The 15,457-nt window shown below is 37.9% G+C and overlaps 1 long non-coding RNA gene across 1 annotated transcript; it reads right to left on the bottom strand.

The window, feature by feature from the left end:
* Window positions 1–177: 177 nt before the first annotated feature.
* Window positions 178–4,885, bottom strand: LOC128316489 (uncharacterized). The gene is made up of 3 exons (XR_008300475.1): window positions 3,223–4,885; window positions 903–2,970; window positions 178–853 (listed from the first exon to the last, which is right to left on the bottom strand). It is a non-coding gene; the product is annotated as an uncharacterized LOC128316489 (long non-coding RNA).
* Between the last annotated feature and the right edge of the window lie 10,572 nt (window positions 4,886–15,457).

Below are 15,457 nucleotides of genomic sequence, written 5' to 3' on the forward strand. Positions count from 1 at the left end.
CAGGAATTGTTCTTCCTGAGTTGATTGTTCTCCAGTTGATGTTCATGATTTTAGAAGTGTTCTCTATGCTACTTGTAAAGTTTAATCACTAAATTAAAAGTGGCCTGCCTCCTCCCCCCCCCCCCCCCAGCATGGTATTCATTGTTATCAAAGACAGGGGGCACAACATTATGATGGTATCAGTCCAACAAGAGGCTAGAACATCCCTAAATATCACAACCTAAATATATAAAGCAAATATTAACAGACCTAAAGGGAGAAATAGTAATACAACAATAGTAGGGGACTTTGGCCTTAACAGACATGTACAGAACATTCCCTCCAGAAGTAACAGAATACACATTCTTCCCAGGCACACATATCACATGTACCACAGAAAGCTTTAATAAAAAATAATTTCCACACTAGGGCAGAGAATAAATTGCAGAAAATTGAAATACCAAGTATCTTTTCTGACAATAGTATGAAACTAGAAAATTACATGAAGCAAACTGGAAATTTTTCAAATATGTGGAAATTAGATAACAGGCTACTGAACAGCCAATAGATCAAAGAAGAAATTAAAACATACCTTGGGACAAATGGAAATACAATATACCCAAACTTCAGGGATACAGCAAGAGCAGCTCTAAGAGAAGTTCACAGCAGTAAATGCCTATATCAAAAAAACAAGCTCTCAACCTAATTTTACAACTCCAGGAACTACAAAAAAAAAAAAAAAAAAAACGAAGCCCAAAGTTAGTAGAAAGGAAGGGAATAAAGATCAGGGAGGAAACATGTGAAACAAAAACAGGAAAAGATCAATGAAACCATGAGCTGGTTTTTTGAAAAGATTGACAAACCTTTAGCTGGACTAAGGTAAGGAAAAAGGATGCAAACTCAGACACGAGAAGGAAGTTAACTGATACGCCACCAAAATGCAAAGGGTCATAAGCGACTTCTGTGAATATAGTACAACAAATCAGACAACCTAGAGGAAATGGAAAATTCCTCAAAATATACTTCCTACCAAGTCTGAATCATTAAGAAACAAAATCTAAAGGGACCAAATTACTAGTTAGATCAACTCAGTCATCAAAAACCTCCCAGTAAACAAAAATCAAGGACCAGACAGCACCACGCGTGAATTCCACCAAACATTTGAATAAGCATACTTAATCTTCTCAAACTCTTCCAGAAAATTGAAGAGGAGGGAATACTTCAAACTCATTTGATAAAACCAGCATTACCCTGGGACTAGACTAGAAAAGGACATCACAAGAAAATTATAGGCCAATATCATGAACATAGGTGCAAAAGTCCTCAAAACACTAACAAAATTCAACATTAGACAGATCAGACATCATAATCAAGTGGGATTTACTCCAGGAATGCAAGGGTGGTGCAATACCTACAAATTAATCATACATCTCATTACGAAGGATAAAAACAGGGTCATCTTAATAGATGCAGAAATGATATCTGACAAAATTGAATAGCCATTATAAAAATTCAGCAAAGTGGGTTAGCAGGAATATACCTCAACTAATAAAGGCCATATATCACAAGTGTGATATGTTCAGTGAAAAGCTCAAAGATTTTCCTCTAAGATCAGAAACGACAAAGATGCCCACTCTCCCCACTTTTATTCAACATAGTATTGAAAGCCCTTACCAGAGCAATTAGACTTTGGAAAAAGTAAAACAACCAGGTCAGACCACCAAAAAACCTGAAACTAATAAAGTTCAGTAAGGTTCCAGTGTACAATCAATACACAGAACAGAATATAGTTGTATTTCTATACACTAACAATGAGCTAGCAGAGAAGTTTCTTCATCCCATTTACATTTGCATCAAAAAGAACAAAATAGGAATTTAACCAAACGGGAAGACCTATACACCGAAAACTATAACAACGTCCACACTACCCAAGGTAACCTACAGCAGTACAATCCCTTTCTAAATTTCGGTGGCATTTTTCACAGAATCCTAAAATCTGTGTGGAACCACAAAAGACCCCAAATAGCCCAAGCAATCTTTTTAAGATTTTATTTTCAAGTAATCTCTACACCCCACATGGGGTTCAAACCCACAACCCCAAGATCAAGAGTAGCACACTCCACTGACTGAGCCGGCCGGGAGCCAGCCAGGAGCCACTAACCAAAGCAATCTTGAGAACAAGAGCTGGAGGCATCATGTTTTCTGATTTCAAACTATATTACACAGCTATAGTAATCAAAATAATAGCACAAAAGCAGGTATACAGATCAATGAAACAATAGAAAAATTAGAAACAGAAAAGAACATACAATGGGGAAAAGAGTCTCTTCAATAATTGGTGTTGGTTAAACTGGGTATCTACATGCAAAAAAAGAAAAAGAAACTGGGCCACTATCTTCTACCACATATAAAAACCAACTCAGTGGATTGAGACTTGACCATAAGACCTAAAGCTATAAAACTAGAACATAGGTGGTAATCTTGGCATTGGTCTTGGCAATGATTTTCTAGATCTGACACCAAAAACAAAGGCAACAACAATAAAATAAATAGGATAACATCAAATTCAGCTTCTGCACAGTAAAGGAAACCAACAAAATGAAAACGCAACCTACACAATGGGAAAAAAATACTTGCAAATCATCTGGTAAGGCATTAATGTCCAAAATATATAAAGAATTCACACAACTCAATAGCAAGAAAACTTTAAAAATGGGTAGAGGGGCGCCTGGGTGGCTCCGTCAGTTGAGCGTCCGACTTCAGCTCAGGTCATGATCTCGCGGTTCGTGAGTTCGAGCCCCGCATCAGTCTCTGTGCTGACAGCTTGGAGCCTGGAGCCTGTTTTGGATTCTGTGTCTCCCTCTCTCTCTCTGACCCTCCCCCACTCCTGCTCTCTCTCTGTCTCTTGAAAATAAATAAGCGTTAAAAAAGAACTTTTTAAAAATGGGTAGAGCACTTGAACACTTTTCAAAAAGATATACAGGGGGGCGCCTGGGTGGCGCAGTCGGTTGAGCGTCCGACTTCAGCCAGGTCATGATCTCGCGGTCCGTGAGTTCGAGCCCGCGTCAGGCTCTGGGCTGATGGCTCAGAGCCTGGAGCCTGTTTCCGATTCTGTGTCTCCCTCTCTCTCTGCCCCTCCCCCGTTCACGCTCTGTCTCTCTCTGTCCCAAAAATAAATAAACGTTGAAAAAAAAAAAAAGAAAAAAAATTTAAAAAAAATAAAAAAGATATACAGGTGGCCACAAGTACATGAAAAGGTACTCACCATCACTAATCAAGGAAATGTAAATCAAAACCACAGTGAGACAGTATCTTACATTCATTAGAATGGCTGTTGTCAAAAAGAAATAAGGGTTACAAGAGTGGAGAAAAGGGAATCTTTCTTTGTGCACTGTAGATGAGACTGTAACTTGGTGCAGCCACTATAGAAAACAGTACATTAGAGGATCCTCAAAAAAAAAAAAAAAAATAGGACTACCACATGATCCAGCAGTTTTGCTTCTGAGTATTTATGCAAAGGAAACAAAAACACTAACTCAAGAGGATATCTACACTACCATGTTCGTAACAGCTTTATAACATACACACACTGGAATATTCAGCCATAAAAAAAAAAAAAAGAAAATCTTGACATTTGCAACAACATGGATGGACCTTGAGGGCATAAATTATGCTAAGTGAAGTAAGTCAGAGAAAGACAATACCATACGATTTCCCTTGTATGTGGTATCTAATTTTTCTTTTAAATCTGAGCTCAGATACAGAGACCAGATTGGTGGTGGTTACAGGTGGGGGTTGGGTGAAATGAGTGAAGGCGGTCAAATGGTACAAACTTCCAGTTATAAAGTATGGAGATGTAATGTGCAGCATGGTAACTATAGTTAATAATACTGTATTGTATATTTGAAAGTTGCTAAGAGTAGATTGTGAAAGTTCTCATCACAAGAACATTTGTATGTATGTGAATTGATATTCGCTAGAATTGTGAACATTGCACACAATATGTACAAAAATCTAATCTCAATGTCCTATAACTGAAACGAGTATAATGTTATATGTCAATTATATCTCAGTTTTAAAAAGTGAATGTGAAACAAAGTAAAGATTGCTCTCTGAAGCAAAAGACAGTATATCTTAACTGCTTCTGTCAAGGTCAAACTATATTACTTCTCTCAAATGAACTACTTCTTCCAACACTAACTTCCTCTCCCCCCAAATGAGTTAAATATAACCAAAAAAGAAATTGTATATGATGACTATATTAAAAGCAAATGAAACAGACGGGAACTCTACAGTAGATTAATTGGGAAGTATTCTAAAACAAAACCTGTAAGGAAGTAAGAAAAGCAGAACTGGGCAGAGGGAAGAGCTGAACCATTATGAAGTTTCAACAGATGTCCCTTGCAGATCTCTAGTTCCAAAGCTGAAATGACCCTTCACAGAAGTCCTAATTGAGTCACTGTGGCTGAGACATACTCCCATCTCAACTAATCATTTAGTTCAGGCTATCTTCCCAGGCAAGGCAGCTGCCATAAGCTGAGCCATTTCCAGAGAAAAACTCAGCTGCGAGCAGTCACTAACCAGTGTATGTGGTACCTCTGGAAAGAGCTCATTCATGAAAAGGATTCTAGGTGGTACATCCCAGCATCCATTACACAGTTCAACATCTATTTCCGCAGATGCTGGATGGAAATACAGGTCATAGAAAGCCCAGAGGTACTGAGGAAAGAAGTCATTGAGAAAATAATGCACCAATAGTCAGGAGAAAACATAAAACCCAGAAAAGAACCTGGCATTGGGGACAATTTATTCCTTAAGAATATTGTGAATTCCAGAAAGTGGCTAAGGGCCTGAGAAATATAGATTTTTTTTTTTTAACCATGCAGTGCTAGTGGGAAACAAAACTGGTATTGAGAAGGATCAAGTAGGTGGTGCTTGAATACCCACCCCCCACAAGGCTTTGAGTTGGCTTAGAGCTAATGACTAACTAGAAACTGTTCCTCCGACAAATAGAAGTCCAGCTTTAAATCTTCTGAATTATAATTCATTACTGTAATCCAGGATTACTATTACCTTTAGCTGCCTACCAAAAATGTAAATCTTCTCTGGAGGAAGAAAATGTCATATTGGGCCACACACTTTTATTATAATTTTTGATATGTACTAATCAGGGCATGAAAATAACCATGTACATAAGGAAATAAAACACAACTGTAAACTGAAAAATATAGACACTAGGAACATACAAGAGATCTAAATAAAGGCCCTACCAGAAACATATTTTGCAATATGGTCAAGCAAATTTAAAAATTGAGAATTTTGACCAAAAACTAGAAATTGAATTTTAAAATGGAAAATCTGGAACTGAAAGGTATAATATGAGAAATGGAAAACTCAGTAAGTGGCATTAACAACAAATTAGATAAAACTGAAAAGAAAAGCAAAAGGCCATGTAATTTCTCTGAGAAGGAAAAGCTAATAGTACAGAAGAGATATGTGTAAAAATACTGGCTAAAAAGTTTCCAGAACTAATGACATCAAACCAGATTTGGAAGAACCACTAACCCCAAACAGAACAGACCAAAGAAAACCACATCTAGCGTACTGTGGTAAACTAAAAGCTAAAGCAAAGGTAAGGCACAGCCATGTGAGGCATGAAGGAGTGTATTATCTTGAAAGGAGCAACAATTCAACTCCTGGATGACTTCTTAACAAAACTATGGAAGTTGGGAGATAATGTACAGATTCAAAGTGCTATAAAAAATAGCAGCCAAATTTTAATACTAAGTGAAAGTATGCTTTATGAAAACAAGTGAAAGTTTTTTCAGATAAATAAAATGAGAGTACTTCCTATCAGGAGACCCACATCAGAGTAAGTGGAACAGGCAAATATTAAAATATACGAAAGAAAAATAATTCTACAATAAAGAGAAACGTTAAACCAAAGAATGAAAATGCCCAGAAGTATACTTAGCCATAAAGTGTTTCCTGATTACTCTGACCTAAAACGAGGGTTGGCAAAGTTCCAAAAATTTTCCAAAAAGTAGACATTCCTTTTAGCTGTCTAGTTGCATCTGTCACTACACTTAACTCTGCTGTGGCACAAAAATCGCCACAAACAATCCATAAATGGAAACCTTAAAAAACAGACTGTACATTCATTCTCAAACACCGAATGCCTATCCTGTGCCTAGTGCCATATAGAGCACGGGAGATTCAGTGTGAATAAGAAAAGTCTTTGCTCTCTAGCTAAGGGACAAAAGTTCTCTTAGGGGACCCGATCCTAACTTAGTCGGATAAAAGAGCTATCAGTCCATGAACCATTAATATTTCCTGTGTGATTCAGGAATATGACATCAAGCAACACCCCGTCTCCTGACCCAGGCCTTTTGCATGGCCTCAGTGATGGCAGCAGTGGTGGCAGCAAGTTGTATTTCACAAGCAGGCCAATATACTCCTTTAAAACAGGCACGACGCAGCCAGCGACCAAACACTGCCCACAACAGGCAAAGAGAGCCACAGAAGACAACTGGGCTGAAAGAAAAAGAGGCAGGACTCAACAGCAGGGCACACGCAACACACACGGGAGACACTCCCTGAACTGCCGGGTACTGGGGAACAGGAGACACTGCATGGCAAGGCACTACCGGACCTCGTCTTCATAAGGCCATTACTTTCAAGAGCAAAAGATCTCCATCTTTTGATTTCCTAACACACAGAAGCAGAGAAGTAGACAACATGAGGTGACAGAGGAGTATGTCCCAAATGAAAGAACAGGACCAAATCACACAAAAGACCTAAGCAAAACAGATATAAGTAACGTGCCTGATGGAGAATTTAAAGTAATAATCGTAAAGATACTCACTGGACTTGGGAAAAGAGTAGAGAACATGACTGATATCCTTAAAGAGATAAAAAAAGAACCAATCAGAGATGAACACCATAAATAAAAATACACTTGATGGAATAAATAGCAGGCTACAGGAAGCAGAGGAATAAATTAAAGACCTGGGAGACAGACTAATGGAAAGTAAACTGAGCAAATGAGAGAGAGAAAGAAAATTATGCAAACTGAGAACGGTCTTAAGGAGCTCAGTGACTCCATTAAACGTAATAGCATTCGCATTATAGGAAGGAGAGAGAGAAAAGGAGGCAGAAAATTTATTTGAAGAAATAATAGCTGAAAACTTCCCTAATCTGGAATGATATTCATATCCAGGTGGCACAGAGATTACCCTAAATACCCAAGGAGGTCCACAATAAGACACATAGTAATTAAAATGGCAAAAAGCAGTAACAAAGAAAAAAATTTAAGTAGCAGGAGACCGTTACATACAAGGGAAATCCCATATGGCTCTCAGTGGATTTTTTTCAGCAGAAAATTTGCAGGCCAGAAGGCAATGATAGAATATGTTCACAGTGCTGAAAGGGAAAAATCTGCAGCCAAGAATACCCTATCCAGCAAGGCTATCATTCAGATTAGAAGGAGAGATAGTTTCTCAAACAAAAATTAAATAAGTTCATGACCACTAAACCAGCTCTACAAGAAATATTAAAGGTGACTCTTTGAATGGAAAGACCATAAGTGAGAGTATGAAAAGTAAAAAAACACAAAAGCAGGAATAATAAACATTTCTGTAAAAATCAGTCAAGAGATTCATAAAATAAAAGGATGTAAAATATGATGCCATCTACCTAAAATGTGGGCGTAGGGGAGAGGAGTAAAGAATGGGTTCAAACTTAAGCAACCATCAACTTCATATAGACTGCTATATGCAGATGTATGCAAATCTAATACTAACTACAAATCAAAAAGCAGTAATAGATATGCAAAGAATAAAGAGAAAGCAGTCCAAATATATCACTAAAGAATGCCCATAAACCATGAAAGAGAGCAAGGATCAGGAAAAAAAAAAAACAAAAAACTACAAAAACCACCACAAACAAGTGACAAAATGGCAATAAATACACATCTATCAATTTCTTTGAGGTGCCTGGCTGGCTCAGTTGGTAGAACGTGAGACTACTAATCTCAGGGTCAGAGTTCGAGCCCCATGTTGGGTGTGTAGCTTACTTTTTAAAAAAATTAAATAGTGGAAAAAAATACTTTGAATGTAAATGGACTGAACACTCCAATCAAAGGACATAAGGTGACAAAATATATTTAAAAAAAAAAAAAGACCAACTATATGCTGCCTACAAGATACTCATTTCAGACCTAAAGACACCTGCAGATTGACAGTAAGGAAATGAAGGAACATTTATCATGCAAATGGATGTCAAAAGAAAACCAGGGTAGCAATGCTTCTTTCAGACAAAATACTTATTTTAAGGTTTTATTTTTAAGTAATCTCTACACCCAGTGTGTGTGGGGCTTGAACTCACAACCCTGAAATCAAGAGTCCCATGTTCTACCAATTGAGCCAGACAGGCACCCCCAAACAAAATAGACTTTAAGGGGCAACTGGGTGGTTCACTCAGTTAAGCATCCGACTTCAGCTCAGGTCATGATCTCGCGGTTTGTGAGTTCGAGCCCCACATCAGGCTCTGTGCTGACAGCTCAGAGCCTGGAGCCTGCCTCAGATTCTGTGTCTCCCTCTGTCTCTCTGCCCCTCCCCTGCTCTCTCTCTCTCTCAAAAATAAATAAATGTAAAAAAAATTTTTTTTAAAGAAAACAGTCCCATTTACAATTATGCCAAAAACAATAAAATATGTAGGAATAAACTTAACCAATTAGAAGTGAAAGACTTGTACTCGGAAAACTATAAAACACTGATGAAAGAAATTGAAGATGGGGTACCTGGGTGGCTCGGTCAGTTAAGTATCTTACTTTGGCTTAGGTCATGCTCTCACAGTTTGTGGGTTTGAGCCCCACATCAGACTCTGCTGACAGCATAGAGCCTGCTTCAGATCCTCTGTCTCCTTCTCTCTCTTCCCCTCCCTTGCTTGTACTCTCTCTCTCTCAAAAATAAACAAACATAAAAAAAAGAAAGAAATTGAAGACAACGTACACACAAAAAAGTGGAAAGACATTCCATGCTCATGGATTGAAAGAATATTGTTAAACTGACATACTACCCAAAGCGATCTACAGATTTAATGCAATCCCTATCAAAATACCAACAGCATTTTTCACAGAATTAGAATAAACAATCCTAAAATTTGTATGGAACCACCAAAGACCCAAAATATCCAAAGAAATCTTGAAAAAGAAAAAAGAAGCCAGATATTACAAAGCTGTAGTAATCAAAACTGTGGTACTGGCATAAAAATAAACACATAGATCAACAGAACAGACAAGAAAACACAGAATTATATGGTCAATTAATCTTTGACAAAGGAGGAAAGAATATACAATGAGAAAAGGACAGCCTCTTCAACAAATGGGGGTGGAAAACTGGACAGCTACATGCAAAAGAATGAAAATGGACCACTTTTTTACACCATACACAAAAATAAAACTCTAAATGGATTAAAGACTTAAATGTGAGACCTGAAGCCATAAAAATCCTAGAAAAGGGCATTGGCAATAATTTCTCTGACATTGGCTATAGCAACATTTTTCTAGGTATGTCTCTGAGGCAAGGGAAGTAAAAGCCAAAATAAACTATTGGGACTACATCAAAATAAAAAGCTTCTGCACAGCAAAGGAAACAATCAATGAAGCAAAAAAGACAACCTACTAAATGGAAGAAGATATTGGCAAATGACACATCTGATAAGGGGTTAGTATTCAAAATATATAACCAACTTATACAACTTAACACCCAAAAAACACATAATCCAATTTGAAAATGAGTAGAAAACATGAACAGACATTTCTCCAAAGGTGGCATCCAGATGGCCAAGAAACACATGAAAAGATGCTCAATGTCACTCATCATCACAGAAATGCAAATCAAAGCTGCAATGAGATACCACCTCAGACCTGTCAGAATGGCTAAAATCAAAATCGTAAGAAACAGTAAGTGTTGGCAAGACTGTGGAGAACAAGGAACCCTTATGTACTGTAGGGAATGCCACTGTGGAAAACAGTGGAGGTTCCTCAAAAAGTTAACAATTACCCTGCAACTCAGTAATCACACTACTGGGCATTTATCAAAACACAAAACAAAACAACAACAAAAATCACTAACTCAAAAGGATATATGGGGGTTTCTGGGTGGCTCAGTCGGTTGAGCATCTGACTTCGGCTCAGGCAGGTCATGATCTCATGGTTCATGGGTTCGAGCCCCACGTCAGGCTCTGTGCTGACAACTCAGAGCCTAGAGCCTGCTTGGGATACTGTCTCCCTTTCTCTCTGCTCCTCCCCTGCTCACCTCTGTCTCTGTCTCTCAAAAATGAATACATATTTTAAAAAGAATTTTTAAAGGATATATGCACTCTTGTTTATTGCAGCATTATTTACAATAGCCAGATTATGGAAGCAGCCCAAGTGTCTGTTGATAGATGAATGGATAAGGAAGACATGGTATACATATATACAATGGAATATTCTACCACACAATGGAATAAAATCTTTGCTTTTGCAACAACATGGATGGTGCTAGAGAGTATAATGCTAGGCAAATAAGTCAGAGAAAGACAAATACCATACAATTTCACTCATATGTAGAATTTCAGAAAAACAAAATAAAAACATGATAACTCAAAAAACACACTCTTAACTATAGAGAACTGATGGTTACCAGAGGGGAGATGGGTGGGGGGATGGGTGGAATAGGTAATGAGTATTAAAGACTACACTTATCATCATGAGCACCGAGTAATTGTATAAATATTGAATCACTATATTGTACATCTGAAACTAACACAACACTGTATATTAACTATACTGGAATTAAAATTAAAAACTTAAGAAAGAGTAGAGGAATATATATTATGCAAGTACCAAAATTAATGTGGTATGGCTATTTTGCTATCAAAATAGACTTTAAGGAAAGACACATCATAAAGACAGCATCCTTTTTATTTTATTTTTTTTTTATGTTTATTTATTTTGAGAGAGACAGAGTGAGAGTGGGGGAGGGACAGAGAGAGAGAATCCAAAGCAGGCTCCAGGCTCTGAGCTGTCAGCACAGAACCCAACACGGGGCTCAAACTCATGAGCTGTGAGATCATGACCCGAGCCAAAGTCAGACACTCAACCAACTGAGCCACCCTGGCACCCCAAGACAGCATCCTTCTTATAACAATAAAAAGATTGGTCCCACAAGATACATTTCTAGATTTTTAAACATTCAGAAACACAGTTTTAAAGTATGTAAAGCAAAAATGACAGAACTAAAAGGAGAAATAGACAAATGTACAATCAGAGTGGGAGAACTTAATATATACCTTTCTTGGTAACTGATTTAACAAGGAAACAAAAAAGTAAGTTGATTATCAAGTTAACTATCAAGTTGACTTAACAGCTATTCATAGAACAATGTACCCCAAAATAACAGAACACACATTCTTTTCAAGTATGAAAGGAACATTTCCCAAAATAGTCCCAATACAGGGCCATTAAGCAAATATAAACAAATTTTAAAGAACTGAAATTATTCAGAGTATGTTTTCTGATCATGGCATTAACCTAGAAATCAATTTGAAAAGAAACTATAAAACTCCTGAAAATTTGGAAATTCTGGAATTCATGTATAAATAATCTAAGTAGACTGTCTAAGGAGAAAGCACAGCAGAAATTAGAAAACATTTTTAACTGAGTGACAATGAACGTAAGCCTCGTAACATCTTGTAGAATGTAACTACAACTGTATCAAAGAGATGACTTTCAGCCTCAAATGCCTATTAGAAAAGTCAGTTTTCAGTAGTCCTCATAAGATGAAAAAGAACAGCAATTTAAATCCAAAAATGTAGAGAGAAGGAAATAATAAAGAGAAGAAAATCATGTCATAGAAAACAAATACACACTACAGAAAATCACCAAAGCAAAAAATAGATACTTTAAAATGCTAAGAAAATTGATAAACCTATGAGCTGTAGTGATCATAAAAAAAACACATGTTATCAACATCAGGAGCAAAAAAAAGGGACCTTACAGGTCCTATAGACATTGATAAGATATAGAACAACTGCATGTAACTAAATCTGAAGATGTTTAGAAAATGGACAAGTTCCTAGAAAAGCATAGTTTACTAGAACTGATACAAGAAAAAATGGAAAACCTTAATATTGAGGCAAACTTCATATTCCTATCTAACTGCCTAATAGACATATACGCTAGGTCAGAGAACCAGGAATTATCCATGACTGTCCCGATTAGTATCTTCCCTCTGGTAGCCATAAGGCTAATATGGTGATAAACCAGAAGCAGAGTCTGAGCCAGTTACTGATTTACAGCACAGGTTGGACTCACAGTTTCAACAGATTTCTTAAATGAAAATTATTATATTTCAGTGGGAAAAGTACAATCCCGAAACAGGGAATGGTGATACTTGAGAGAATTCCAATACTGTAACTCCAAGTACCCCAACAGAAGCTCCTTCTCCTCCCCTATCTAATGAGAATGGTTGACTTTCTTGAATACCCTCTAATGACCACACCAAAATAAAATTCCAATTCTCGTTTACCATTCATACACCTCTTACTGCCTCTGACCTCTGACTAAGCCAAACCCTGGAAAAGAAGGCTGACATATTAAAAGAGTTGCAACAACTTTCTAGCTCTTGAGGAATACAGGTCAAAAAAATTCTGAGGATACTAAGCCAGGGGAAGAAAAACATAGTTTAGATCAAGCTGAATTGATTGAGTACATTTCATAGCAAGTGATCAAAGGTGAAGGTCTAACACCATTCCAGCACAATTCTGTGTCCCATCTTCTAACAGTAGCTGGGTTCTCGCTGCCGTGAAACGCACCCAGGTCATATAACTAAAACTAAGATCACATTTCCTTGAGGATATGTTTCCTGCAATATTTCTGATACCAATTACTTAATCAATATTTGTATTTTCAAACAACAGAATCTCCTCAATCTAGTTTAAGCAGTATCGTAAACTCACAGTATCATTGAAAACGTTTGATAGGATTCTAGGCTGAATTCTAGGAATGACTCCCAATCCCATAACTGTAGAAGTAAACTCACCAGGCGCAACAGCTGCTTTTATGACCAAGGAGCTACCTGCCACGTCAGAAAACCTCCATCCATCACAGCCACTAGCTCCCAGATCACATCACCCTTGGTAAGAGCCAAGCCTGCATAATAAACAGATGCCTCAGGCCTTGCTTCTCTCCCCACATAACTCAGTTCTAAATCAAAATCTCATACAAGTCATCTGATCAGAGGAACTTTGGTTTTGTTTGGCATCTTAGCTCTGGAGGAGTCTGGGAAGCAGGTTTTAGCTTTAGCATAGCACAGGAAAGTATAAAACAGGACTGACAATCTATAGTATATTCTTTATACAATTCAGGGTTTTTTAAGTATTAGATAGATAGATAGATAGATAGATAGATAGATAGATAATAGAAGGTTAGACAGCATACTTTTTCACTTAATCTATTTTGGAGATAATTCTATGTTAACATATGGATTACCTCATCCTTTTAGATAGCAGCACCGTATTGCTTCATATGGATGTGCCATAACTTACTCAACATCACCTTTCTGGAGGATACTTAGGTTTCTTCCATCTTTACTGTTTAAAACAATGATGTAGTTCTTCATCCTAACCACACACCTGTAACAAAGGCCTAGGATGCTGTCCATATGGTTTTTTTTTTTTTTTCCTTCCTTTTTTAGAAGCTTGAAATTGGGTTTTCTGGTCAGAGCCATTGTTTTTACTTACACATGCACCTCTCCCCTTGCCACCCTTAAGGTCTAACATGTTCCTTTCCCAAAGAGTATACATGCTGACACGTTTACTTGCATTTGGGGAATTTCAGACAGAAAATAGCCTGGTTTACTTTTTTTTGCTGCAGCATATCTGAGTCAGTCATCTTGAAAAAGTCCCTAATAGAGCACTGTGTCCTCTCCCACGCTTTTGAATAATTCATCTTTCGTAGAGTGCCAGTTCTCTAAACCAATTAAGAACAGTGGCTCACAAAGGCATTCTCTGTTTATAAAAATGCATTTCACAACCCCAGGGTAAACATACAACTACTACAGGGAGAGTGTGATGCCCGCTGAAATGAGCAGTCACATCATCAGATTAACATGAAAAGCTAGAAGAGAAATATACACATTTTAAGAAGTGCTCCCAGGTAGCAAATCATTGAATATGAAATGCAGAAAATCGTGATTTTTCTGAACTTCATTTTCACCATTTATAAAATGGGGTAAAACCCACTTCCATAATGCTTCTTAAGGACTAAACAAACATTAAACTAAAATAGCCTACTACTATACTGGGGTGCCTGGGTGGCTCAGTCGGTTAAGCATCCGACTTCAGCTCAGGTCATGATCTCACAGCTCCAGCTCAGGTCACGAGCTCACAGTTCGTGAGTTTGAGCCCCGTGTCGGGCTCTGTGCTGATAGCTTGGAGCTCAGAGCCTGGAGCTTGGAGCCTGAAGCCTGCTTCAGATTCTGTGTCTCCCTCTCTCTCTGCCCTTCCCCGCTTGCTCGCTCTCTCTCTCTCCCTCTCCCTATCAGAAATAAACATTGAAGAAAAACCTAATAAAATACACTAGTACTATTACATACTAGATGTACAAGTAAATGTATCAAAATGCCCTAGGACCATGTTAGCTAAGAAGGGCTGTAAGTTGTCTATTGACCAACTTTTCCTAACATTAGTACCTTTCTCCTTAAGTGATTTTCTTTTATTCTGGCTATAAACTGATTATATGTTTGTCCTACCCCAAAGCCCATCTCCAGCCTGTGCCTCAGCAGGTGCGCAGCCAGGACAAAAGGGCAGGGGGAGGTGCTCCAGCAGAGACCAGAGACCAAAGCATGCTTTTCATGAGCTCCCTAATTCGTGTATACACATATGCTTTGTGTAGTGGAATAGTTTAGATTTTGTGATTTCCTTGCAAGACTTGTAACCTGGATATATGCCATGGTGAGATCCCAACTTTCACCGAGCCACTGCTGAAGCACCAACAAGGCACACACTACCGCTTACTAGCCGTGGAACCGTGTGCCACATAATTCTGCACCTCAGCCTCTTCTTACGTAAAAATAATCACAGGTCACCGTGCAGAGTAAATGTTATTTCTAACGCATTTAGAACAATGCCTGCCACAAGGAAACAGTATCACTGTAATCAAAAATAAAATAATCAAAAAGCAGCTATTGATTTGGTAAGCTAGGTATTCTCTAAAATTTTTCGTCCTGGATCTCAAATGCATTGCCCCATCTTCATTTATTACACTTAGACCCAGTTCTCCCCTGTTTTACTAGGCTTCTCTTACGACTTTTTCACTCTTGCTCTTAGATTTTAATAATACTTATACCTGTAACACTCACCATGGTATGGCTTGCATCAGGTACAGACGTCTACAACTGTATCTTCTGTGGTCTCCAATAGAAGACTCCTG

The sequence above is a fragment of the Acinonyx jubatus genome, chromosome B4 (genome assembly GCF_027475565.1).
Source record: "Acinonyx jubatus isolate Ajub_Pintada_27869175 chromosome B4, VMU_Ajub_asm_v1.0, whole genome shotgun sequence".
Classification (NCBI taxonomy): Eukaryota; Metazoa; Chordata; class Mammalia; order Carnivora; family Felidae; genus Acinonyx; species Acinonyx jubatus.